This window comes from Lolium perenne, chromosome 6 (assembly GCF_019359855.2).
Source record: "Lolium perenne isolate Kyuss_39 chromosome 6, Kyuss_2.0, whole genome shotgun sequence".
In the NCBI taxonomy this organism is placed as follows: domain Eukaryota; kingdom Viridiplantae; phylum Streptophyta; class Magnoliopsida; order Poales; family Poaceae; genus Lolium; species Lolium perenne.
Window position 1 is genome coordinate 57,934,032 of NC_067249.2, and position 25,395 is coordinate 57,959,426.

Here is a 25,395-nt window from a genome sequence, read left to right on the forward strand (position 1 = left end):
AGTTTTGGACATATATCCTCAATCTCATAGGAGAACATTAATTGTTGCTACATGCTTATGCATTAAAGAGGAGTCCATTATCTGTTGTCTATGTTGTCCCGGTATGGATGTCTAAGTTGAGAATAATCAAAAGCGAGAAATGCAAATGCGAGCTTTCTCCTTAGACCTTTGTACAGGCGGCATAGAGGTACCCCTTTGTGACACTTGGTTGAAACATGTGTATTGCGATGATAATCCTGGTAATCCGAGCTAATTAGGACAAGGTGCGGGCACTACTAGTATACTATGCATGAGGCTTGCAACTTGTAAGATATAATTTACATGATACATATGCTTTATTACTACCGTTGACAAAATTGTTTCATGTTTTCAAAATAAAAGCTCTAGCACAAATATAGCAATCGATGCTTTTCTCTTTGAAGGACCATTCTTTTACCTTTTATGTTGAGTCAGTTCACCTATTTCTCTCCACCTCAAGAAGCAAACACTTGTGTGAACTGTGCATTGATTCCTACATACTTGCATATTGCACTTATTATATTACTTTACATTGACAATATCCATGAGATATACATGTTATAAGTTGAAAGCAACCGCTGAAACTTAATCTTCCTTTGTGTTGCTTCAATACCTTTACTTTGATTTATTGCTTTATGAGTTAACTCTTATGCAAGACTTATTGATGCTTGTCTTGAAGTACTATTCATGAAAAGTCTTTGCTTTATGATTCATTTGTTTACTCATGTCATTACCATTGTTTTGATCGTTGCATTCATTACATATGCTTACAATAGTATGATCAAGGTTATGATGGCATGTCACTCCAGAAATTATCTTTGTTATCGTTTACCTGCTCGGGACGAGCAGGAACTAAGCTTGGGGATGCTGATACGTCTCCGACATATCGATAATTTCTTATGTTCCATGCCACATTATTGATGATATCTACATGTTTTATGCATACTTTATGTCATATTTATGCATTTTCCGGCACTAACCTATTAACGAGATGCCGAAGAGCCAGTTGCTGTTTTCTGCTGTTTTTGGTTTCAGAAATCCTAGTAAGGAAATATTCTCGGAATTGGACAAAATCAACGCCCAGGGTCCTATTTTGCCACGAAGCTTCCAGAAGACCGGAGGGGAGACGAAGTGGGGCCACGAGGCGCCGCCACAACAGGGCGGCGCGGCCCAGGTGCTGGCCGCGCGGCCCTGGCGTGTGGGGCCCTCGTGTGGCCCCCTGACCTGCCCTTCCGCCTACTTAAAGCCTCTGTCGCGAAACCCCCAGTACCAGAGCCACGATACGGAAAACCTTCCAGAGACGCCGCCGCCGCCAATCCCATCTCGGGGGATTCAGGAGATCGCCTCCGGCACCCTGCCGGAGAGGGGAATCATCTCCCGGAGGACTCTTCACCGCCATGGTCGCCTCCGGAGTGATGAGTGAGTAGTTCACCCCTGGACTATGGGTCCATAGCAGTAGCTAGATGGTTGTCTTTTCCTTATGTGCTTCATTGTTGGATCTTGTGAGCTGCCTAACATGATCAAGATCATCTATCTGTAATGCTATATGTTGTGTTTGTCGGGATCCGATGGATAGAGAATACTATGTTATGTTGATTATCAATCTATTACCTATGTGTTGTTTATGATCTTGCATGCTCTCCGTTATTAGTAGAGGCTCTGGCCAAGTTTTTACTCTTAACTCCAAGAGGGAGTATTTATGCTCGATAGTGGGTTCATGCCTCCATTAAATCTGGGATAGTGACAGAAAGTTCTAAGGTTGTGGATGTGCTGTTGCCACTAGGGATACAACATTGATGCTATGTCCGAGGATGTAGTTATTGATTACATTACGCACCATACTTAATGCAATTGTCTGTTGTTTGCAAGTTAATACTGGAAGGGGTTCGATGATAACCTGAAGGTGGACTTTTTAGGCATAGATGCATGCTGGATAGCGGTCTATGTTCTTTGTCGTAATGCCCTAAGTAAATCTCATAGTAGTCATCATGATATGTATGTGCATTGTTATGCCCTCTCTATTTGTCAATTGCCCAACTGTAATTTGTTCACCCAACATGTTATTTATCTTATTGGAGAGATACCACTAGTGAACTGTGGACCCCGGTCCATTCTTTTACATCTGAAATACAACCTACTGCAATCATTGTTCTCTGTTGTTCTTTGCAAGCAAACATCATTCTCCACACCATACGTTTAATCCTTTGTTTACAGCAAGCCGGTGAGATTGACAACCTCACTGTTAAGTTGGGGCAAAGTATTTTGATTGTGTTGTGCAGGTTCCACGTTGGCGCCGGAATCCCTGGTGTTGCGCCGCACTACATCCCGCCGCCATCAACCTTCGACGTGCTTCTTGACTCCTACTGGTTCGATAAACCTTGGTTTCTTACTGAGGGAAACTTGTTGCTGTACGCATCACACCTTCCACTTGGGGTTCCCAACGGGCGTGTGCTTTACGCGTCATCGGTTGCTATTAGAGTTCATCACAATGATGTGATGCTAAGCATGGATAATTAAGGATGATGGTTTTGGTAATAGGAGCTAGGGTTTAGACTGGTTGATCCTACTTGATCAACTGAATCAGATGGTATGCATACATAGGATGCTAAATTATTAGTGATAGAGTTCCTATATTCTATGTGAATATAATCAAGCATTGAGTTGCTCATTATGAACCTATGAATGAAGATAAATTATCATGATCACATGTTTCACCTAGGGTTTAGGTTTAGAAACAATTTAGGGTTCATATGTAGTAATGGAGCTAGGTTTTCTAATTGAATTAGGGTTTTAGGTTTCCACATAGAATGATGAGGTTGTAATATTGTTCATCAAGGAATTAGGGTTCCCTAATTACCATATAGTTTTTAGGTTAATAACTTTACTAGTTAAATGTCCGTGCGTTGCTACGATCCATGGAGATTGAATTGACAACGTTTAACAACCAAATATGTTGCTTTTTACAAGTTACTTTTGACCTCATGTAGAACTGATCACCATCAATTAAGTTAAAAATGTTTAGATACGTAATGGAAAATGTTGTGTGCAATATTTTGATGCAGACCCCATTTTGCAAAAAAATATACATCGACAATGATGATAATATGTAATGTAGTAGTAACTTGTAGCAATAAAAAATAAAATATAGTATATGTATCGTACCTTAAGTTACTTTTGTCATCACTCTTGTAAATAGTTTGAAGACATTTTCCCGACATCCGGTAGATACACTTTGGCATAACCCTTTGCACTTCGCCTTGCCACCATAACTGAACCTCTCGAAGATGAAACACTTTAAAATAACCTTCACACCTCGTTGATGTCCTAGGTACCCATGTTCTCTGTCCATTCTAAAATGTAGTGTATATGAGTTTTTCGAAAAATCAAGTGATGTAAAGTTTGACCAAGCATCTAGAAGAAAAAAATTATGCGGCACAAAATACTGGGTATTTCAAGCTGGGATTATTTCAAGTTAGTATGGCACATTATTTCCTACATGGAGAATTCTTTTTGTAAATTTTTTAGAAATTTTAAACATTCTTTTTAATGGTTAAAAAACGGACTACCTGTAAGCCCGGAGCCAAACGTCCGCAATTGGCAAGGAGGTAGTATACAGCTACACCAGTAAGTGGTCGTGCCCTAGGACTACAATGTGGCGTGGACCCATAAATGCACATGTAGAGGCGTTCCTTTATTTGAATAACCAAATCAAAAGTGCTCTGAATTGCATGCTCTAATTTTCTAGCCAATCAGGTAATATACAATATACTGGTATACATGTACATAATAGACCCAGTGTAATACGATATACTCGTAGGAAGCTGACATATTGCTTCTTGTTAGTGGTTAGTGGCGTCTATGGCAAGGATCTGGAGATGACCCATTGTCGCTGCTATAGCTAGCGCAGTGCTCATGGATGGGATTCGATGGGACACGTAATGAAACCTTGGCGCTCCTACTCCGCGACCCTGTCTTGCGAGCCACGCGGCGGCCCTCCTCCCTGTGCAATGCCTTGGTTGCCTGCCTGTCGTCGTGACACAGAGGACAGAGCCATGTCACACACGGGATCTCAGAAACAGTAGCAAAGTCTAAGGAGTACGAATAGCGCCGGCGGCTTGTTCTCATCGTAGAAAATTTGAGGAAGGCCTCGCCTACAGTCGACTTTCCACTTGCGTTTCCCTTTTTGTTAGGGCGACGTGCAGGCATCAAGCATAGGGGTAAAGCGAGTTCTGTTCGAACTGAGATTTTTGAACGCGTTTTTCACAATCGATTTGCGTACTTTTTTTTAAGCGAGGAGAGATACGACCTACCATCACCAACCATCACGTCCTATTTCAATTTAATAGTAAAGATTATGAAGTTGAAGTTATTAACAACTTTGAAATAAAAATAATATTGGATTGGACATTTTATTATTTTTCAAGATTTTAATAATTAGGGTAATCATTAATCAGGGTTTAAATCTCTCTAATAAGGATTTAATAGAATAACAAATAAGGAAAATTAGTTTTAAAGGTTTTTTTATTTACTGGTTTCTATTTAATTTAGGAAGTTTTCCTAATTATTGAATTTCAATTGGATTTAGGATAAATGAAAAGGCTTATTTAATGAGTTTAAAATAATTAAATTTTTATTAAAAATAAAATTTCATATTATATTTTTATTGGTTATATTTTATTTTTAGGAACATTTTGATATCTCATTTGTAATTTTCTGAGTAAAAATGGATTTTGTAAATTCATGTAAAGTTTCAGCAATTATTGAATTTGAATTCAAATGAAATATTACTAAATCTACCCGGGCTAACCTACCCACAGAGTCACTGACCAGTGGGCCAGTGGCCATGTCACCTGCCACACATGCTTTGACCAAGTCGAAATCAGTGACGTGGCCAGAAGCACTATGGCCGGCGGCAGTGAGCAGCGGCGACGGCGTTTGGCTCCCCCCGCGGCTATGCTGAGTTGCTAGATGGGTGCGCGGTGCTGTGCTGAGCCATATGGTGGTGGCGCCGCTCCCTAATGGTCGCCGGTGTAGCTCCGGCGAGCGTAAACAGCGGCGGCGCACGGCGGCCGATGGTGCGAGCGAGCTACGACGCGAACCAGGATGCAATAAGGGGCTCGAAGCGCATGCTCACCCTGCTGCTTCTCAGACGGTCGCTGGGGACGATTGAGGACGGAAACGACGCGGCGGTCGCCATTTCCTTCGCAGTACCGCAGAAGGGAATGGTCGAACTCTCCCTCCCCCGAGCTTCTCTTAACGCGTGATTGCACCAGCTGGACGAGGACATCGCGGTGCTCCTCCTGAGCCCATCGGCAGGCTCCGGGGTGGTCGGGAACGGTGGGGCGGTATGGTGGCCGGCGGCTAGGGTTTCGACCAGGACGACGAAAAGAAGAAGAACGAGGCTCAGGGGCTTCCTCCCCGTATTTATACATCATCCGTTGGTCGTCATCGAGAGCATGGTCAGCAACGGCGGTTGGGACGTGGCTCTCCTCATCGTGCTAGCGTGCTCGCGCGCGTCCAGAGAGGAAGACGAAGACGAAGATGTTGTCTTCAGTCTTATCCTCGCGAAGGGTTAAGTGGGCTGTCTGGGCTGCGACTTGGGCCGTGGTGCTGGACTGCTTTACAGGCTGCTGCTGGGCTGCTCGGCCAGGTGAGCCTTTCTCCTATTTTTCTTTTCTGTTTTTATTTCCCTGTTTTATATTTATCCATTTAAATTCATATTTGAATTTTGTTTATTTTTGCAGATCTTTCAATTGTTAATTTTATTAAGATCTGGTGCAATGATTATTACACCACTATTTCATTTGAAACAATTATTTTGTATTAGATTATGTTGCATTGGGTGACTTATTCAAAATAGCAATTAGACATGAATTATATTTTCACTTTGATTTCCTTTTTATTATTAATTCAATTTAATTTATAAATATAAGAGTTGATACTTTCTTCTCAAGGTATTTCTGAAGTTGTTGTTATGTCTTATTTCCTATTTGAGGAATTAATCACTTGCATGTTATTTCATGTGAGCAATATTTTATTAGGGTTTTGTAGGTTTGATGATAACCCATATCAAAATTAACATTAGTGTTATGGTCTATTAACACTTTGAAATACCTAGAGTAGATATTACTCTCCTCAAGGTTGGGTCTTAATTATATAGATAAGTGGTTGATAATCACACTTATGGTTTCAATTATAAGATGTATCACAAGAGTTTTCCTAGGTTTAATAATTGTAGCTTAAGATTTTATTAATGTGCCATACTAGGGTTCTAATGATATTTACCTAATGGCAATTGGTTTGAATCTCAATTATGGCCTAGGTTTATATTATGGTCACCATAGTGATGCATAAACTAGGGTTGAGATATACTTCTAGTTTGTAGAGTTGAGATGACATCATATTGCATTTGCTAGGGTTTAATCTCCCCTAACCAAGGTAATATGGTTAGTTACTTAATTGTTTCTGTTCTCCTTTAATTACTAAGGACTTGAGAATTGGTTTTATCTTATACCAATAGATTTCTATTATATCCTTAATCTATTGTTCAAGTAACTAAAGTAGCTATATTTCTTTTTATAGTTAACTTAGGTTATAATGATGAATGATTTCTCACCATATAAATTATAGGCTTTAACTCTAAGCTTTTCTTATGTGCTTATATCCTCTACTTCAAGTTCTTAGGGTTTATGATCACTACACAATTTATAATGATCAAGGTTTGGCTTCCTAAGTTATCTCTCAAGAATTAGGTTTCTCACTCCAAGATTAAGTATTGTCTTGATCAACTAGATATAGTTTCTTTCTTATATTATCATGAATGGATATGGTTACCTCAATAATTTATATCCCAGGAGTATGCCTGATGACGCGTGAAGCACACGTCTGTTGGGAACCCCAAGAGGAAGGTGTGATGCGTACAACAGCAAGTTTTCCCTCAGTAAGAAACCAAGGTTATCGAACCAGTAGGAGATGAAGGCCACGTGAAGGTTGTTGGTGAAGGAGTGTAGTGCGGCGCAACACCAGGGATTCCGGCGCCAACGTGGAACCTGCACAACACAATCAAAATACTTTGCCCCAACTTAACAGTGAGGTTGTCAATCTCACCGGCTTGCTGTAAACAAAGGATTAAACGTATGGTGTGGAGAATGATGTTTGCTTGCAAAGAACAACAGAGAACAATGATTGCAGTAGGTTGTATTTCAGATGTAAAAGAATGGACCGGGGTCCACAGTTCACTAGTGGTATCTCTCCAATAAGATAAATAACATGTTGGGTGAACAAATTACAGTTGGGCAATTGACAAATAGAGAGGGCATAACAATGCACATACATATCATGATGACTACTATGAGATTTACTTAGGGCATTACGACAAAGAACATAGACCGCTATCCAGCATGCATCTATGCCTAAAAAGTCCACCTTCGGGTTAGCATCCGCACCTCTTCCAGTATTAAGATGCAAACAACAGACAATTGCATTAAGTACTATGCGTAATGTAAACAATACAAATATCCTTAGACAAAGCATTGATGTTTTATCCCTAGTGGCAACAGCACATCCACAACCTTAGGGGTTGCTGTCACTCCCCCAGATTCAGTGGAGACATGAACCCACTATCGAGCATAAATACTCCCTCTTGGAGTTACAAGTATCAACTTGGCCAGAGCCCTACTAGCGACGGAGAGCATGCAAGATCATAAACAACACATATATGATAGATCGATAATCAACTTGACATAGTATTCCATATTCATCGGATCCCAACAAACACAACATGTAGCATTACAAATAGATGATCTTGATCATGATAGGCAGCTCACAAGATCTAAACATGATAGCACAAGAGGAGAAGACAACCATCTAGCTACTGCTATGGACCCATAGTCCAAGGATGAACTACTCACGCATCAGTCCGGAGGCGGGCATGGTGATGTAGAGCCCTCCGGTGATGATTCCCCTCTCCGGCAGGGTGCCGGAGTCGATCTTCAGAACCCCCCCCCGAGATGGGGTTGACGGTGGCGGCGTCTCAGTAACTTTTCTCGTATCGTGGCTCTCGGTACTACGGTTTTCGCGACGGAAGGATTATATAGGCGAAGGGGCAAAGTCGGGGGACGCCCGAGGGGCCCACCCCATATGGTGGCGCGGCCAGGGGTGGGGCCGCACCCCCCTATGGTGTGGCCGCCTCGTGGCTCCTCTTCGTCTCCTCTTCGGTGTTCTGGAAGGCTCCATGGAAAATAAGACCGTGGGCTTTTGTTTCGTCCAATTCCGAGAATATTTCCTGTGTAGGATTTCTGAAACCAAAAACAGCAGAAAACAGGAACTGGCGCTTCGGCATCTTGTTAATAGGTTAGTACCGGAAAATGCATCAAAATGATGTAAAGTGTATGTAAAGCATGTGAGTATTGTCATAAAACTAGCATGGAACATAACAAATTATAGATACGTTTGAGACGTATCAAGCATCCCCAAGCTTAGTTCCTACTCGCCCTCGAGTAGGTAAACGATAACAAGGATAATTTCTGAAGTGACATGCTACTATCATAATCTTGATCAATACTATTGTAAAGCATATGAGATGAATGAAGTGATTCAAAGCAATGGTCTATAGTTTATTAACAAATAGATAATGACTAAACAACTGAATCATATAGCAAAGACTTTTCATGAATAGTACTTTCAAGACAAGCATCAAAAAGCGTTGCATAAGAGTTAACTCATAAAGAAATAGATTCTTAATAAGAGGTTTTGAAGCAACACAAAGGAAGATTTAAGTTTCAGCAATTGCTTTCAACTTTCAACATGTATATCTCATGGATAATTGTCAACACAAAGTGATATGATGAGTGTGATGACCCACAAGTATAGGGGGTCGCAACAGTCTTCGAGGGAAGTAAAACCCAATTTATTGATTCGACACAAGGGGAGCCAAAGAATATTTGTAAGCCTTAACAGCGGAGTTGTCAATTCAGCTGCACCTGGAAATAGACTTGCTCGCAAGAGTTTATCAGTAGCAACAGTTTTATAGGAGTAGCAGTAGTGAAATATAAACAGCAGTGTAATAAAGACAGCAGTAGTGATTATAGTAAACAGCAGGATTAAAATACTGTAGGCATAGGGATGGATGAACGGGCGCTGCATGGATAAGATAACTCATGTAATAATCAAGGCAAGACATTTGCAGATAATAATAAAATAGTATCCAAGTACTAAATAACCATAGGCATGTGTTCCGTATATAGTCGTACGTGCTCGCAATGAGAAACTTGCACAACATCTTTTGTCCTACCAGCCGGTGGCAGCCGGGCCTCTAGGGAAACTACTGGTAATTAAGGTACTCCTTTTAATAAAGTACCGGAGCAAAGCATTAACACTCCGTGAACACATGTGATCCTCATATCATAGCCTTCCCCTCCGGTTATCCCAATTTCTGTCACTTTGGGGCCTCGGGTTCCGGACAGCAATATGTGTATACAACTTGCAGGTAAGATCATAAAACAATGAATAACATCATGAATCAATAACATGTTCAGATCTGAAATCATGGCACTCGGGCCCTAGTGACAAGCATTAAGCATAACAAGTTGCAACAATATCATAAAAGTACCAACAACGGACACTAGGCACTATGCCCTAACAATCTTATGGCTATTACATGAACAATCTCATCCAATCCCTACCATCCCCTTCAGCCTACAGCGGGGGATTTACTCACACATGGATGGGGGAAGCATGGATGGTCGATGGAGAGGCGTCGGTGGTGATGACGGCGATGATCTCCTCCAATTCCCCATCCCGGCAGGGTGCCAGAACGGAGTTTCTGATCCCGAGATTGAGTTTCGCGATGGCGGCGGAGTTCTGGATGTCTTCTGGCTAATTGGTCGAACCCCCCTGCGTTTTTAGGTCAAGGGCTTTAAGTAGTCCAGAGGGGAGCGTCGGGGGCTGGCCGAGGCGGCGTCACCATAGGGCGGCGCGGCCCAGGGGCCCACCGCGCCGCCATATGGTGTGCGCACCTCGTGGCCCCCCTCCGTCTCGTCTTCTGGCTCCGTAAGTCTTCTGTGAAAATAGGCCCATTGCAATTATTTCCGGGGATTTTCCTGAAAGTTGATTTCCTGCACAAAAATAAGACACCAGGGCAATTCTGCTGAAAACAGCGTTAATCCGTGTTAGTTGTATCTAAAACACACAAATTAGAGGCAAAATAATAGCAAAAGTGTTCGGGAAAGTAGATACGTTTTGGACGTATCAACTCCCCCCAAGCTTAGCTTATTGCTTGTCCTCAAGCAATTCAGTTAACAACTGAGTGCGATAAAAGAACTTTCATGAACACATTTGTTCATATGATGTAAATATTCTCATGATATGGACGAGTACTTAGGCAATTCATAATAAGATAAATGCAAATAAAGTCATCTAATAGTTATGTCAATCATGAAAGAGATACCAACAAACTAATAATAAGCATCATGAATCATATCCATCAGCAGGATTGCAATGTTCATAAAAAGATATGATAAAGTGGTATCTCGCTTGCCCGTATTTGTACAGCAAAACATAAATGCCCAGGCACCTCTGAATTTCATGGAAAGACTAGAAGTAAAGATTATCAAAGATAAAAAGCATCAAAGTTATACCACAGCTAATCATATTTTGGGACAAGCATATTACACTAAGAATGACAATTATGCTCTCAAGAAGGTGCTCAAAGGAAGGATGGTGACTCAACATAAAAGTAAAAGATTGACCCTTCGCAGAGGGAAGCAGGGATTAACATGTGCTAGAGCTTTTCATTTTTAAAACAGAAGTAAAATTGTTTTGAGAGGTGTTTGTTGTTGTCAACGAATGGTAGTGGGCACTCTAACTACCTCGTCAACCAGACTTTCAAGAGCGGCTCCCATGAAGGACGTTATTTCTACCAGCAAGGTAGATCATCCCTCTTCTCTTTTGTTAACACATGTATTTTAGTTTCATTATGGATGACACTCCTCCCAACCTTTTCTTACACAAGCCATGGCTAACCGAATCCTCGGGTGCCTTCCAACATTCACATACCATGGAGGAGTGTCTATTTTCAAGTTAAGTTGCTTACTGATAAATCAGGGCAAAACATGTGAAGAGAATTATCAATGAAAGTTAATTAATTGGGGCTGGGCACCCCGTTGCCAGCTCTTTTTGCAAAATTATTGGATAAGCGGATGTGCCACTAGTTGATACGTCTCCGACGTATCGATAATTTCTTATGTTCCATGCCACATTATTGATGATATCTACATGTTTTATGCATACTTTATGTCATATTTATGCATTTTCCGGCACTAACCTATTAACGAGATGCCGAAGAGCCGATTCTTTGTTTCTGCTGTTTTTGGTTTCAGAAATCCTACAAAGGAAATATTCTCGGAATTGGACGAAATCAACGCCCAGGGTCCTATTTTGCCACGAAGCTTCCAGAAGACCGAAAGGGAAACGAAGTGAGGCGACGAGGCGGCGACACGCCAGGGCGGCGCGGCCCACCTCCTGGCCGCGCGGCCATGTTGTGTGGGCCCCTCGCGTCACCTCCTGACCTGCCCTTCCGCCTACTTAAAGCCTCCGTCGCGAAACCCCCAGTACCGAGAGCCACGATACGGAAAACCTTACTGAGACGCCGCCGCCGCCAATCCCATCTCGGGGGATTCAGGAGATCGCCTCCGGCACCCTGCCGGAGAGGGGAATCATCTCCCGGAGGACTCTTCATCGCCATGATCGCCTCCAGAGTGATGAGTGAGTAGTTCACCCCTGGACTATGGGTCCATAGCAGTAGCTAGATGGTCGTCTTCTCCTTATGTGCTTCATTGTTGGATCTTGTGAGCTGCCTAACATGATCAAGATCATCTATCTGTAATGCTATATGTTGTGTTTGTCGGGATCCGATGGATAGAGAATACTATGTTATGTTGATTATCAATCTATTACCTATGTGTTGTTTATGATCTTGCATGCTCTCCGTTATTAGTAGAGGCTCTGGCCAAGTTTTTACTCTTAACTCCAAGAGGGAGTATTTATGCTCAATAGTGGGTTCATGCCTCCATTAAATCTGGGACAGTGACAGAAAGTTCTAAGGTTGTGGATGTGCTATTGCCACTAGGGATAAAACATTGATGCTATGTCCGAGGATGTAGTTATTGATTACATTACGCACCATACTTAATGCAATTGTCTGTTGTTTGCAACTTAATACTGGAAGGGGTTCGGATGATAACCTGAAGGTGGACTTTTTAGGCATAGATGCATGCTGGATAGCGGTGTATGTACTTTGTCGTAATGCCCAATTAAATCTCACTATACTTATCATATCATGTATGTGCATTGTCATGCCCTCTCTATTTGTCAATTGCCTGACTGTAATTTGTTCACCCAACATGCTATTTATCTTATGGGAGAGACACCTCTAGTGAACTGTGGACCCCGGTCCATTCTTTTACATTAAATACAATCTACTGCAATACTTGTTCCACTGTTTTCTGCAAACAATCATCATCCACACTATACATCTAATCCTTTGTTACAGCAAGCCGGTGAGATTGACAACCTCACTGTTTCGTTGGGGCAAAGTACTTTGGTTGTGTTGTGCAGGTTCCACGTTGGCGCCGGAATCCCTGGTGTTGCGCCGCACTACATCCCGCCGCCATCAACCTTCGACGTGCTTCTTGACTCCTACTGGTTCGATAAACCTTGGTTTCTTACTGAGGGAAACTTGCTGCTGTACGCATCACACCTTCCACTTGGGGTTCCCAACGGGCGTGTGTTGTACGCGTCATCAAGCTAAATTTCTGGCGCTGTTGCCGGGGAGATCAAGACACGCTGCAAGGGGAGTCTCCACAATCCAATCTCTTTACTTTGTTTTTGTCTTGCTTTATTTTATTTACTACTTTGTTTGCTGCATTATATCAAAACACAAAAAAATTAGTTGCTAGCTTTACTTTATTTACTGTCTTACACTCTATATCAAAAACACAAAAAAATCAGTTACTTGCATTTATTTTATCTAGTTTGCTTTATTTACTACTACTAAAATGGGTACTCCTGAAAATACTAAGTTGTGTGACTTCACAAGCACAAATAATAATGATTTCTTATGCACACCTATTGCTCCACCTGCTACTACAGCAGAATTCTTTGAAATTAAACCTGCTTTACTGAATCTTGTTATGCGAGAGCAATTTTCTGGTGTTAGTTCTGATGATGCTGCTGCCCATCTTAATAATTTTGTTGAATTATGTGAAATGCAAAAGTATAAGGATGTAGATGGTGACATTATAAAATTAAAATTGTTTCCTTTCTCCTTAAGAGGAAGAGCTAAAGATTGGTTGCTATCCCTGCCTAGAAATAGTATTGATTCATGGACTAAATGTAAGGATGCTTTTATTGGTAGACATTATCCTCCCGCTAAAATTATATCTTTGAGGAGTAGCATAATGAATTTTAAACAATTAGATAATGAACATGTTGCTCAAGCATGGGAGAGAATGAAATCTTTGGTTAAGAATTGCCCTACCCATGGACTAACTACTTGGATGATCATCCAAACCTTTTATGCAGGATTGAATTTTTCTTCGCGGAACCTATTGGATTCAGCTGCTGGAGGTACCTTTATGTCCATCACTCTTGGTGAAGTAACAAAGCTTCTTGATAATATGATGATTAATTACTCTGAATGGCACACGGAAAGAGCTCCACAAGGTAAGAAGGTAAATTCTGTCAAAGAAACCTCTTCCTTGAGTGATAAGATTGATGCTATTATGTCTATGCTTGTGAATGATAGGACTAATGTTGATCCTAATAATGTTCCATTAGCTTCATTGGTTGCCCAAGAAGAACATGTTGATGTGAACTTCATTAAAAATAATAATTTCAACAACAATGCTTATCGGAACAATTCTAGTAATAACTATAGGCCATATCCTTATAATAATGGTAACGGTTATGGTAATTCTTATGGGAATTCTTACAACAATAATAGGAGTGTACCCCCTGGACTTGAAGCTATGCTTAAAGAATTTATTAGTACACAAATTGCTTTTAACAAATCTGTTGAAGAAAAGCTCAATAAAATTGATATTCTTGCTTCTAAGGTTGATAGTCTTGCCTCTGATGTTGATCTTTTGAAATTGAAAGTTATGCCTAATAAGGATATTGAAAATAAAATTGTTACTACAGCAAATGCCATCCAAGTTAGAATTAATGAGAATATAAGATTGATGGCTGAATTGCATGCTAGGTGGGAAAGAGAAGAAAATGAAAAACTAGCTAAAGAGAATAATGTAGCTAAAGTTTGGACTATTACCACCACTAGAAATGCTAATGCTCTACATGTTGCTGCACCTCTTACTAATAATGGTGAAAGAATTGGTGTTGGCAATGTTTCCACTTCTAATGCAAAGCCTGCAAAACTGCCGGAAACTGCTAAAACTGCTGAAACTGCCTGTGATAAAACTGCTGAAATTTTTTCCAACATTGGGGATGATGATCCCATTGCTTTAGATTATAATGGTTTGGATTTTGATGATTGCCACATCTCTGAAGTTATAAAGTTCTTACAAAAACTTGCTAAGAGTCCCAACGCTAGTGCTATAAATTTGGCCTTTACAAAACATATTACAAATGCTCTCATAAAAGCTAGAGAGGAGAAACTAAAACTTGAAACTTCTATTCCTAGAAAGTTAGAGGATGGTTGGGAGCCCATCATTAAGATGAAGGTCAATGATTTTGATTGTAATGCTTTATGTGATCTTGGTGCAAGTATTTCCGTTATGCCTAAGAAAATTTATGATATGCTTGACTTGCCACCATTGAAGAATTGTTATTTGGATGTTAATCTTGTTGATAATGCTACAAAGAAACCTTTGGGGAGAGTTGATAATGTTTGCATTACCGTTAACAATAACCTTGTCCCCGTTGATTTTGTTGTCTTGGATATTGAATGCAATGCATCTTGTCCTATTATATTGGGAAGACCTTCTCTTCGAACTGTTGGAGCTATCATTGATATGAAGGAAGGTAATATTAAATATCAATTTCCTCTCAAGAAAGGTATGGAACACTTCCCTAGAAAGAGAATGAAGTTACCTTATGATTCTATTATTAGAACAAGTTATGATGTTGATGCTTCGTCTCTTGATAATACTTGATACACACTTTCTGCGCCTAGCTGAAAGGCGTTAAAGAAAAGCGCTTATGGGAGACAACCCATGTTTTTACTACAGTACTTTTATTTTATATTTGAGTCTTGGAAGTTGTTTACTACTGTAGCAACCTCTCCTTATCTTAGTTTTGTGCATTGTTGTGCCAAGTAAAGTCGTTGATAGTAAGGTTCATACTAGATTTGGATTACTGCGCAGAAACAGATTTCTTTGCTGTCACGAATCTGGGCCTAATTCTCTGTAGGTAACTCATAAAATTATGCCAATTTACGTGAGTAATCCTCAGATATGTACGCAACTTTCATTAAATTTGGGCATTTTCATCTGAGCAAGTCTGGTGCCACTTTAAAATTCGTCTTTACGAACTGTTCTGTTTTGACAGATTCTGCCTTTTATTTCGCATTGCCTCTTTTGCTATGTTGGATGAATTTCTTTGATCCATTAATGTCCAGTAGCTTTGTGCAATGTCCAGAAGTGTTAAGAATGATTATGTCACCTCTGAACATGTAAATTTTTATTGTGCACTAACCCTCTAATGAGTTGTTTTGAGTTTGGTGTGGAGGAAGTTTTCAAGGATCAAGAGAGGAGGATGATACAATATGATGAAGGAGAGTGAAAGCTCTAAGCTTGGGGATGCCCCGGTGGTTCACCCCTGCATATTCTAAGAAGACTCAAGCGTCTAAGCTTGGGGATGCCCAAGGCATCCCCTTCTTCATCGACAACATTATCAGGTTCCTCCCCTGAAACTATATTTTTATTCCATCACATCTTATGTGCTTTGCTTGGAGCGTCGGTTTGTTTTTGTTTTTGTTTTTGTTTGAATAAAATGGATCCTAGCATTCATTGTGTGGGAGAGAGACACACTCCGCTGTTGCATATGGACAAATATGTCCTTAGGCTTTACTCATAGTATTCATGGCAAAGGTTGAATCTTCTTCGTTAAATTGTTATATGGTTGGAATCGGGAAATGCTAGATGTAGTAATTCTAAAATGTCTTGAATAATTTGATACTTGGCAATTGTTGTGCTCATGTTTAAGCTCTTGCATCATATACTTTGCACCTATTAATGAAGAAATACATAGAGCTTGCTAAAATTTGGTTTGCATATTTGGTCTCTCTAAAGTCTAGATAATTTCTAGTATTGAGTTTTGAACAACAAGGAAGACGGTGTAGAGTCTTATAATGTTTACAATATGCCTTTTATGTGAGTTTTGCTGCACCGGTTCATCCTTGTGTTTGTTTCAAATAACCTTGCTAGCCTAAACCTTGTATCGAGAGGGAATACTTCTCATGCATCCAAAATCCTTGAGCCAACCACTATGCCATTTGTGTCCACCATACCTACCTACTACATGGTATTTCTCCGCCATTCCAAAGTAAATTGCTTGAGTGCTACCTTTAAATTTCCACCATTCGCCTTTGCAATATATAGCTCATGGGACAAAATAGCCTTAAAAACTATTGTGGTATTGAATATGTACTTATGCACTTTATCTCTTATTAAGTTGCTTGTTGTGCGATAACCATGCTCCTGGGGACGCCATCAACTACTCTTTGTTGAATATCATGTGAGTTGCTATGCATGTCCGTCTTGTCTGAAGTAAGGGAGATTTACCACTCATAAAATGGTTAGAGCATGCATAATGTTAGAGAAGAACATTGGGCCGCTAACTAAAGCCATGATCCATGGTGGAAGTTTCAGTCTTGGACATATATCCTCAATCTCATATGAGAACATTAATTGTTGCTAATTGCTTATGCATTAAAGAGGAGTCCATTATCTGTTGTCTATGTTGTCCCGGTATGGATGTCTAAGTTGAGAATAATCAAAAGCGAGAAATCCAAATGCGAGCTGTCTCCTTAGACCTTTGTACAGGCGGCATAGAGGTACCCCTTTGTGACACTTGGTTAAAACATGTGTATTGCGATGATAATCCTGGTAATCCGAGCTAATTAGGACAAGGTGCGGGCACTATTAGTATACTATGCATGAGGCTTGCAACTTGTAAGATATAATTTACATGATACATATGCTTTATTACTACCGTTGACAAAATTGTTTCATGCTTTCAAAAACAAAGCTCTAGCACAAATATAGCAATCGATGCTTTCCTCTTTGAAGGACCTTTCTTTTACTTTTATGTTGAGTCAGCTCACCTATCTCTCTCCACCTCAAGAAGCAAACACTTGTGTGAACTGTGCATTGATTCCTACATACTTGCATATTGCACTTGTTATATTACTTTACATTGACAATATCCATGAGATATACATGTTATAAGTTGAAAGCAACCGCTCAAACTTAATCTTCCTTTGTGTTGCTTCAATACCTTTACTTTGATTTATTGCTTTATGAGTTAACTCTTATGCAAGACTTATTGATGCTTGTCTTGAAACTGCTATTCATGAAAAGTCTTTGCTTTATGATTCATTTGTTTACTCATGTCATTACCATTGTTTTGATCGCTGCATTCATTACATATGCTTACAATAGTATGATCAAGGTTATGATGGCATGTCACTCCAGAAATTATCTTTGTTATCGTTTACCTGCTCGGGACGAGCAGGAACTAAGCTTGGGGATGCTGATACGTCTCCGACGTATCGATAATTTCTTATGTTCCATGCCACATTATTGATGATATCTACATGTTTTATGCATACTTTATGTCATATTTATGCATTTTCCGGCACTAACCTATTAACGAGATGCCGAAGAGCCAGTTGCTGTTTTCTGCTGTTTTTGGTTTCAGAAATCCTACAAAGGAAATATTCTCGGAATTGGACGAAATCAACGCCCAGGGTCCTATTTTGCCACGAAGCTTCCAGAAGACCGAAAGGGAAACGAAGTGAGGCGACGAGGCGGCGACACGCCAGGGCGGCGCGGCCCACCTCCTGGCCGCGCGGCCCTATTGTGTGGGCCCCTCGCGTCACCTCCTGACCTGCCCTTCCGCCTACTTAAAGCCTCCGCCGCGAAACCCCCAGTACCGAGAGCCACGATACGGAAAACCTTACTGAGACGCCGCCGCCGCCAATCCCATCTCGGGGGATTCTGGAGATCGCCTCCGGCACCCTGCCGGAGAGGGGAATCATCTCCCGGAGGACTCTTCATCGCCATGATCGCCTCCGGAGTGATGAGTGAGTAGTTCACCCCTGGACTATGGGTCCATAGCAGTAGCTAGATGGTCGTCTTCTCCTTATGTGCTTCATTGTTGGATCTTGTGAGCTGCCTAACATGATCAAGATCATCTATCTGTAATGCTATATGTTGTGTTTGTCGGGATCCGATGGATAGAGAATACTATGTTATGTTGATTATCAATCTATTACCTATGTGTTGTTTATGATCTTGCATGCTCTCCGTTATTAGTAGAGGCTCTGGCCAAGTTTTTACTCTTAACTCCAAGAGGGAGTATTTATGCTTGATAGTGGGTTCATGCCTCCATTAAATCTGGGACAGTGACAGAAAGTTCTAAGGTTGTGGATGTGCTGTTGCCACTAGGGATAAAACATTGATGCTATGTCCGAGGATGTAGTTATTGATTACATTACGCACCATACTTAATGCAATTGTCTGTTGTTTGCAACTTAATACTGGAAGGGGTTCGGATGATAACCTGAAGGTGGACTTTTTAGGCATAGATGCATGCTGGATAGCGGTCTATGTACTTTGTCGTAATGCCCAACTAAATCTCACTATACTTATCATATCATGTATGTGCATTGTCATGCCCTCTCTATTTGTCAATTGCCCGACTGTAATTTGTTCACCCAACATGCTATTTATCTTATGGGAGAGACACCTCTAGTGAACTGTGGACCCCGGTCCATTCTTTTACATTAAATACAATCTACTGCAATACTTGTTCCACTGTTTTCTGCAAACAATCATCATCCACACTATACATCTAATTCCTTGTTACAGCAAGCCGGTGAGATTGACAACCTCACTGTTTCGTTGGGGCAAAGTACTTTAGTTCTGTTGTGCAGGTTCCACATTGGCGCCGGAATCCCTGGTGTTGCGCCGCACTACATCCTGCCGCCATCAACCTTCGACGTGCTTCTTGACTCCTACTGGTTCGATAAACCTTGGTTTCTTACTGAGGGAAACTTGCTGCTGTACGCATCACACCTTCCACTTGGGGTTCCCAACGGGCGTGTGCTTTACGCGTTATCACTAGTCCATTGGTGAAAGTCTGTCAGGAGTAAATGACAAGGTTGAAAGATAAAACACCACACACTTCCTCATGAGCTATAAAACATTGACACAAATTGAGAAGTACTTTGAAGGTTTTAAAGGTAGCACATGAAAATTTAGTTGGAATGGTTTGAAATGCCATGCATAGGTATTTATGGTGGACACTTTGGAATAACTTGGTTTTCAGGGGTTTGGAAGCACGAGCAGCATTCCCGCTCAGTACAAGTGAAGGCTAGCAATAGAATGGGAAGCGACAATCAAGAGAGCAATAACTGTCATAATCATGCTTGCGACAAAGTAAAATTAACGGAGGCATAAAAGTGATACAAGAACTCTGAAGCAAAGTAAATCATCGAGGCTTAATTGACTTTTGTTTTTCAGTCATATGCATGCGTGAGCATGTGCCAAGTCAATTCAAATGAATTATTCAGAGGAGGATACCACAATGTCATACCTATCTATGAATAAAACAATGCAAGCAAATATTTATGACATGCTACTCATTATTAATAAATTGGAGCTAAGCATGAGAGATCATGAACTACTAGACTTTCATTGAATGACATATACCTCACATGAACCAACTAAGCATGCTCACATGGATGAGTATATGTACAAAAATGAAAACAAATAGAGTTCATACCAGCCTCTCACGACAGTCGAGTTGTCGTAGATCGTCATTATTACCTTTCACTTGTGTAGCTTGAATAATATGAAATGAAAACCAAGCTCCAACCACCTAAGACCGCTGAACTCCATAGTAAACTTTACAAAACCGAAAAAGAACAACAAATATTTTTGGTGTTTTCGAATTGGAAACAAGAAAGAAAGTAAAATCTTTTTGGATTTTCTCATAGCAAACCAACGATAGTAAATAAAGAAAAATAAGGACAAGAAACCAAATAAACAAATGATAAAGAGAAACAACAGAAATATTTTTGGTCTTTTTGTGTTTCAGAAAAGAAACAAAGCAAAAACAAGAGAATGAAAACTAAAAGAGTCACACAAACACAAGGTGGCAGAAATCCGTCAAACTTGATAGCAGTACAGTAATTATTTTTTTCGAAAATGTTCTGCTGTTGAACTCGAAAAGTGCTCAACTAATGAAAGTTAGATAATAACCTGGGGAACATGCACAAAAATTGGCTTGTCAAAATAACGTTCTGGCTATTTTTAGGAATTTTTTTAGTATCAGTCCAGAATCTGTTTTTTAGACAGCACTTCCCCAAATATCATCTTCCTCATATTAGAGGCAACCATCGGCACACAAATGAAATAAAAAAGTAAAGGTGAAGGTTACTACAGTAGAAACAAGATTCAAAAACTAAAATAAGAACCTACTGAAATAAAAAATAACCGAAAGAGAAACAACCAAAATAAGTGAAACAAGTATGTACAAATATCCGGCAATTGTAATATGCAGTGAATGAGTGATACCGGCATACCTCCCCCAAGATTAGGCTTTTGGCCTAAGTGGAGATCAATCCCACGGTGCCCATGAGGTGGCACCTCCGTAATATGATGAAGAAGGATCATGTCCTTGGTACAAGCTGGAGGAGCACCAGGATATGTGACAGTATACCCGTCGGAGGGCTCGGCGTCCTCGGAGTCGTGCTGCTGGTGAAAGCCAAGTATCCTCAGCTGCTCATCCACCTCCTCCTTGGAGCGCGACCACGGTTTCCTGCGAACACTGAACAAATCGGCCTGCGGCAAAGGGATTTCCCTCTCATCCCCGTCAATAATCGGCCTACTGGCTTTTCTTGCTTTGATTCTTGCAAGCTTGGTTGGGTAGTACCTTAACAGTTCCATCATCTAATCCTAAGCCATCATCTATCTCTTGAGCCAACTCAGTCTAAAAGCACAAGTCTACACCAAAATCTGAGTGTCTTTGAGTTTGGAGGCCGGTACTACCGCTTCTCAGTCCGGTACTACCGCTTTGGGTAGTAATCTGACGAAACTGAATTTTGTCCCCAGAGCGGTACTACCGCCCGAGGTACCGGGTAAGTATCGGTAAGTGGTACTACCGCTTTTACGAGCGGTACTACCGCTTGCGATTCTGACTTGAGGTACCGGTTGGGGTCGGGATTCATCCCAAACCACCACAAACCCCCATCCACCTCAAGTCACCAACGTCCCCAAACTCAAGACCTCGAGGAGATCGGCCCCGATCTCCTCTTCCAGCCGCCGCCGGCCAAATCTCCTTCGTGGAGAAGCTTCCCCACCCTCTTCTCCGCCATGTCCTCTGGTATGAACCCTAATCTCTCTCTCTAGGGTGTGTTGAACTCCGTAGATGCATAGGCTAGGGTTTGATGGAGATTTACGGTGGAGTAGCTCTCTTGGAAGCTCTACATGTGCGGGGATACTAGCTAGCAACAATGTGTGACACTATGAACTACTTTGCCATGTCCTCAATCTTGATCTAGATGTGCTGAGCTTGAGCGGTAGTACCGCTCGTGAACGAGCGGTACTACCGGTCCAAGCGGTACTACCGGTTCGAAATTGCGGTACTACCGCTTTGGCTAGTTTCACCAATGTTGCTTGTTAGTGTCCTCTTTGATCCTTAAATTCGTGACTTGTGCACTTATCCCCTATTCCCTCCCAAACCTTTGCTGTTCACAGGAGCACCTAGGACCCGTGGTGGCGGCAAGGTTAAGCCACCCTCTCGTCGTCATCGAGATGAAGACGAGCAAGAAGAGATCATTCCAACAAGAACCACCAAGCGTCAGAGGGAGGCAGCAGCTAGAACCGCCCAAGGTCCTCAGAAGTCAATGGTTGATGTCAAGAAAGCCCAATTCTTGGAAATACGAGGGGCCAATCCGTATTTATTACCAAGGAATGCCTGTCAATGCCCCAATTCCTTCTTCTATCATGTCAATCAGGAAAGGATCTACAACGAAGTCTATGGGGCCAAGGAATTCAACTGTTGTCCCCAATACTCCATCAGCATGGATAAGCTCAACTCCAACCTCGAGTATTTTGGAGAAGCTCTTGAGATTTGTGATGAACAAGGGCTGACACCTCTTATGACCTTCTCTCACAACTACTCTAAGGAAGTGATATGCCAATTCTACGCCACAGCTGTATTTCTTGAGGATGAAGGAGGTTTTCGCTCGTTGAGATGGATGACTAGGGAGCATGTGATGGAGGCCACGTGGGAGGAGTTTGCTAGAGGCATTGGATATGAGCTTCATGGCTATGACACCAACGTCTTCATGATCTACCTATAGCCCAAGCCAATGGCCAAAGAAAAGATGGCCAACCTCTACATTCCCGGAAGGATGTTGTGTGGAAGTGCTTACCACCTCCTCCCCGTCTACGACATCATGAATCGCATCTACCGCAGCATAATAACCCACAAGTATAGGGGATCGCAACAGTCTTCGAGGGAAGTAAAACCCAAATTTATTGATTCGACACAAGGGGAGGTAAAGAATACTTATAAGCCTTAACAACTGAGTTGTCAATTCAGCTGCACCTGGAAAAGCACTAGTAACAGGGGTGATGTGAAAGTAGCAGTAATATGAGAGCAGTAGTAATAGTAACACAGCAGCAGTAGCAGTAATATGAGAGCAATGGCACCAGAAAATAGTTGATACTACTTCCAATGTCATGTAGAACAAGTATATGATGATGAGAGATGGACCGGGGTTCCCAGCTATCTACACTAGTGGTAACTCTCCAATAACAAGTGTTGGGTGAAAAAATTACAGTTGGGCAATTGATAGGATTGAAATAGCATTAAGACAGAACATCAAGATTATTAATCATGTAGGCATGTTTTCCATATATAGTCATACGTGCTCGCAATGAGAAACTTGTACAACATCTTTTGTCCTACCAGCCGGTGGCAGCCGGGCCTCTAGGGAATCTACTGTAAATTAAGGTACTCCTTTTAATAGAGCACCGGAGCAAAGCATTAACACTCCGTGAAAACATGTGATCACATATCTAAGCCTTCCCCTCCAGTTGTCCCAATTTCTGTCACTTTGGGGCCTTTGGTTCCGGACATAGACATGTGCATACAACTTGTAGATACAATCTAAGCAATAAGTATAGAGCTTAAATCTAAGATCATGCCACTCGGGCCCTAGTGACAAGCATTAAACACAACAAGATTGCAGCAACAATAACTTCACAAACTTTATAGATAGACTAATCATAATGTAACAATCCATCGGATCCCAACAAACACAACACCGATTACATCAGATGAATCTCAATCATGTAAGGCAGCTCATGAGATCATTGTATTGAAGTACATGGGGGAGAGAATACCAACTAGCTACAGCTAGAACCCGTAGTCCATGGGGGAACTACTCACGGAGCATGATGGAGGCGGTGGCGTTGATGGAGATGGCTTCCGGGGGCACTTCCCCGTCCCGGCAGGGTGCCGGAACAGAGACTTCTGTCCCCCGAAACGGAGTTTCGCGATGGTGGCGGTGCCCCTGGAGTCTTTCTGGAGTTTCGTCAATCGGTATCATGTTTTTAGGTCGAAAGGACTTATATAGGCGAAGAGGCGGAGTCGGAGGGGCGCCAGGGCGCCCTCCCCATAGGCCGGCGTGGCCAGGGGCTGGCCCGCGCGGCCCTATGGTGTGGGGGCCCCAGGCCTCCCCTCTGACTCCCCTTCGGTGTCCTGGTCCGTCTCGGTGAATTATGATGTTTGGTCTTCGTTTCGTCGAATTCCGAGAATATTGCCCGAACAGCCTTTCTGGAACCAAAAACAGCAGAAAACAGGAACTGGCACTGTGGCATCTTGTTAATAGGTTAGTTCCGGAAAACGCATAAAATCATCATAAAGTGCAAGCAAAACATGTAAGTATTGTCATAAAACAAGCATGGAACATCAGAAATTATGGATACGTTGGAGACGTATCAGCATCCCCAAGCTTAGTTCCTACTCGTCCTCGAGTAGGTAAACGATAAAAAGAATAATTTCTATAGTGACATGCTACTTACATAACCTTGATCATACTGTTACAAAGCACATGAGATGAATGAAGTGACTCAAGGCAATAATCTATAGTTGCTAACAAATAGATAACATATAGCAAAACTTTTCATGAAGAGTACTTTCAAGACAAGCATCAAAAGCCTTGCACAAGAGTTAACTCATAAAGCAATAGATTCAAAGTAAAGGCATCGAAGCAACACAAAGGAAGATTTAAGTTTCAGCAGTTGCTTTCAACTTTCAACATGCATATCTCATGGATAATTGTCAACATAAAGTAATATGATGAATGCAAATAAGCAAGTATGTAAGAATCAATGCACAGTTGACACAAGTGTTTGCTTCTAAGATGGAAGGAAGTAGGTAAACTGACTCAACATAAAGTAAAAGAATGGCCCTTCGCAGAGGGAAGCATTGATTGCTATATTTGTGCTAGAGCTTTGGTTTTGAAAACATAAAGAGAGCATAAAAGTAAAGTTTTGAGAGGTGTTTGTTGTTGTCAACGAATGGTAGTGGGCACTCTAACCCCCTTGCCAGACAAACCTTCAAAGAGCGGCTCCCATTTTATTTTTATTTTTGTGTGGCACTCCTTCCAACCTTTCTTTCACAAACCATGGCTAACCGAATCCTCGGGTGCCTGCCAACAATCTCATACCATGAAGGAGTACCTTTTTATTTTAGTTTTATTATGATGACACTCCTCCCCACCTTTGCTTTCTCAAGCCATGGCTAACCGAATCCTTCGGGTGCCGTCCAACAATCACATACCATGGAGGAGTGTCTATTTTGGTTAATTAATTGGGGCTGGGAACCCCATTGCCAGCTCTTTTTGCAAAATTATTGGATAAGCGGATGAAGCCACTAGTCCATTGGTGAAAGTTGCCCAACAAGATTGAAAGATAAACACCACATACTTCCTCATGAGCTATTAAACATTGACACAAATCAGAGGTGATAAATTTTGAATTATTTAAAGGTAGCACTCAAGCAATTTACTTTGGAATGGCGGAGAAACACCATGTAGTAGGTAGGTATGGTGGACACAAA

General features: G+C 41.4%; 1 pseudogene; it reads left to right on the forward strand.

The window, feature by feature from the left end:
• LOC127310503 (alpha-amylase type B isozyme-like) overlaps positions 1-22,627 on the forward strand; it is a 54,470-nt pseudogene extending 31,843 nt beyond the window's left edge.
• The last annotated feature ends 2,768 nt before the right edge of the window (positions 22,628-25,395 follow it).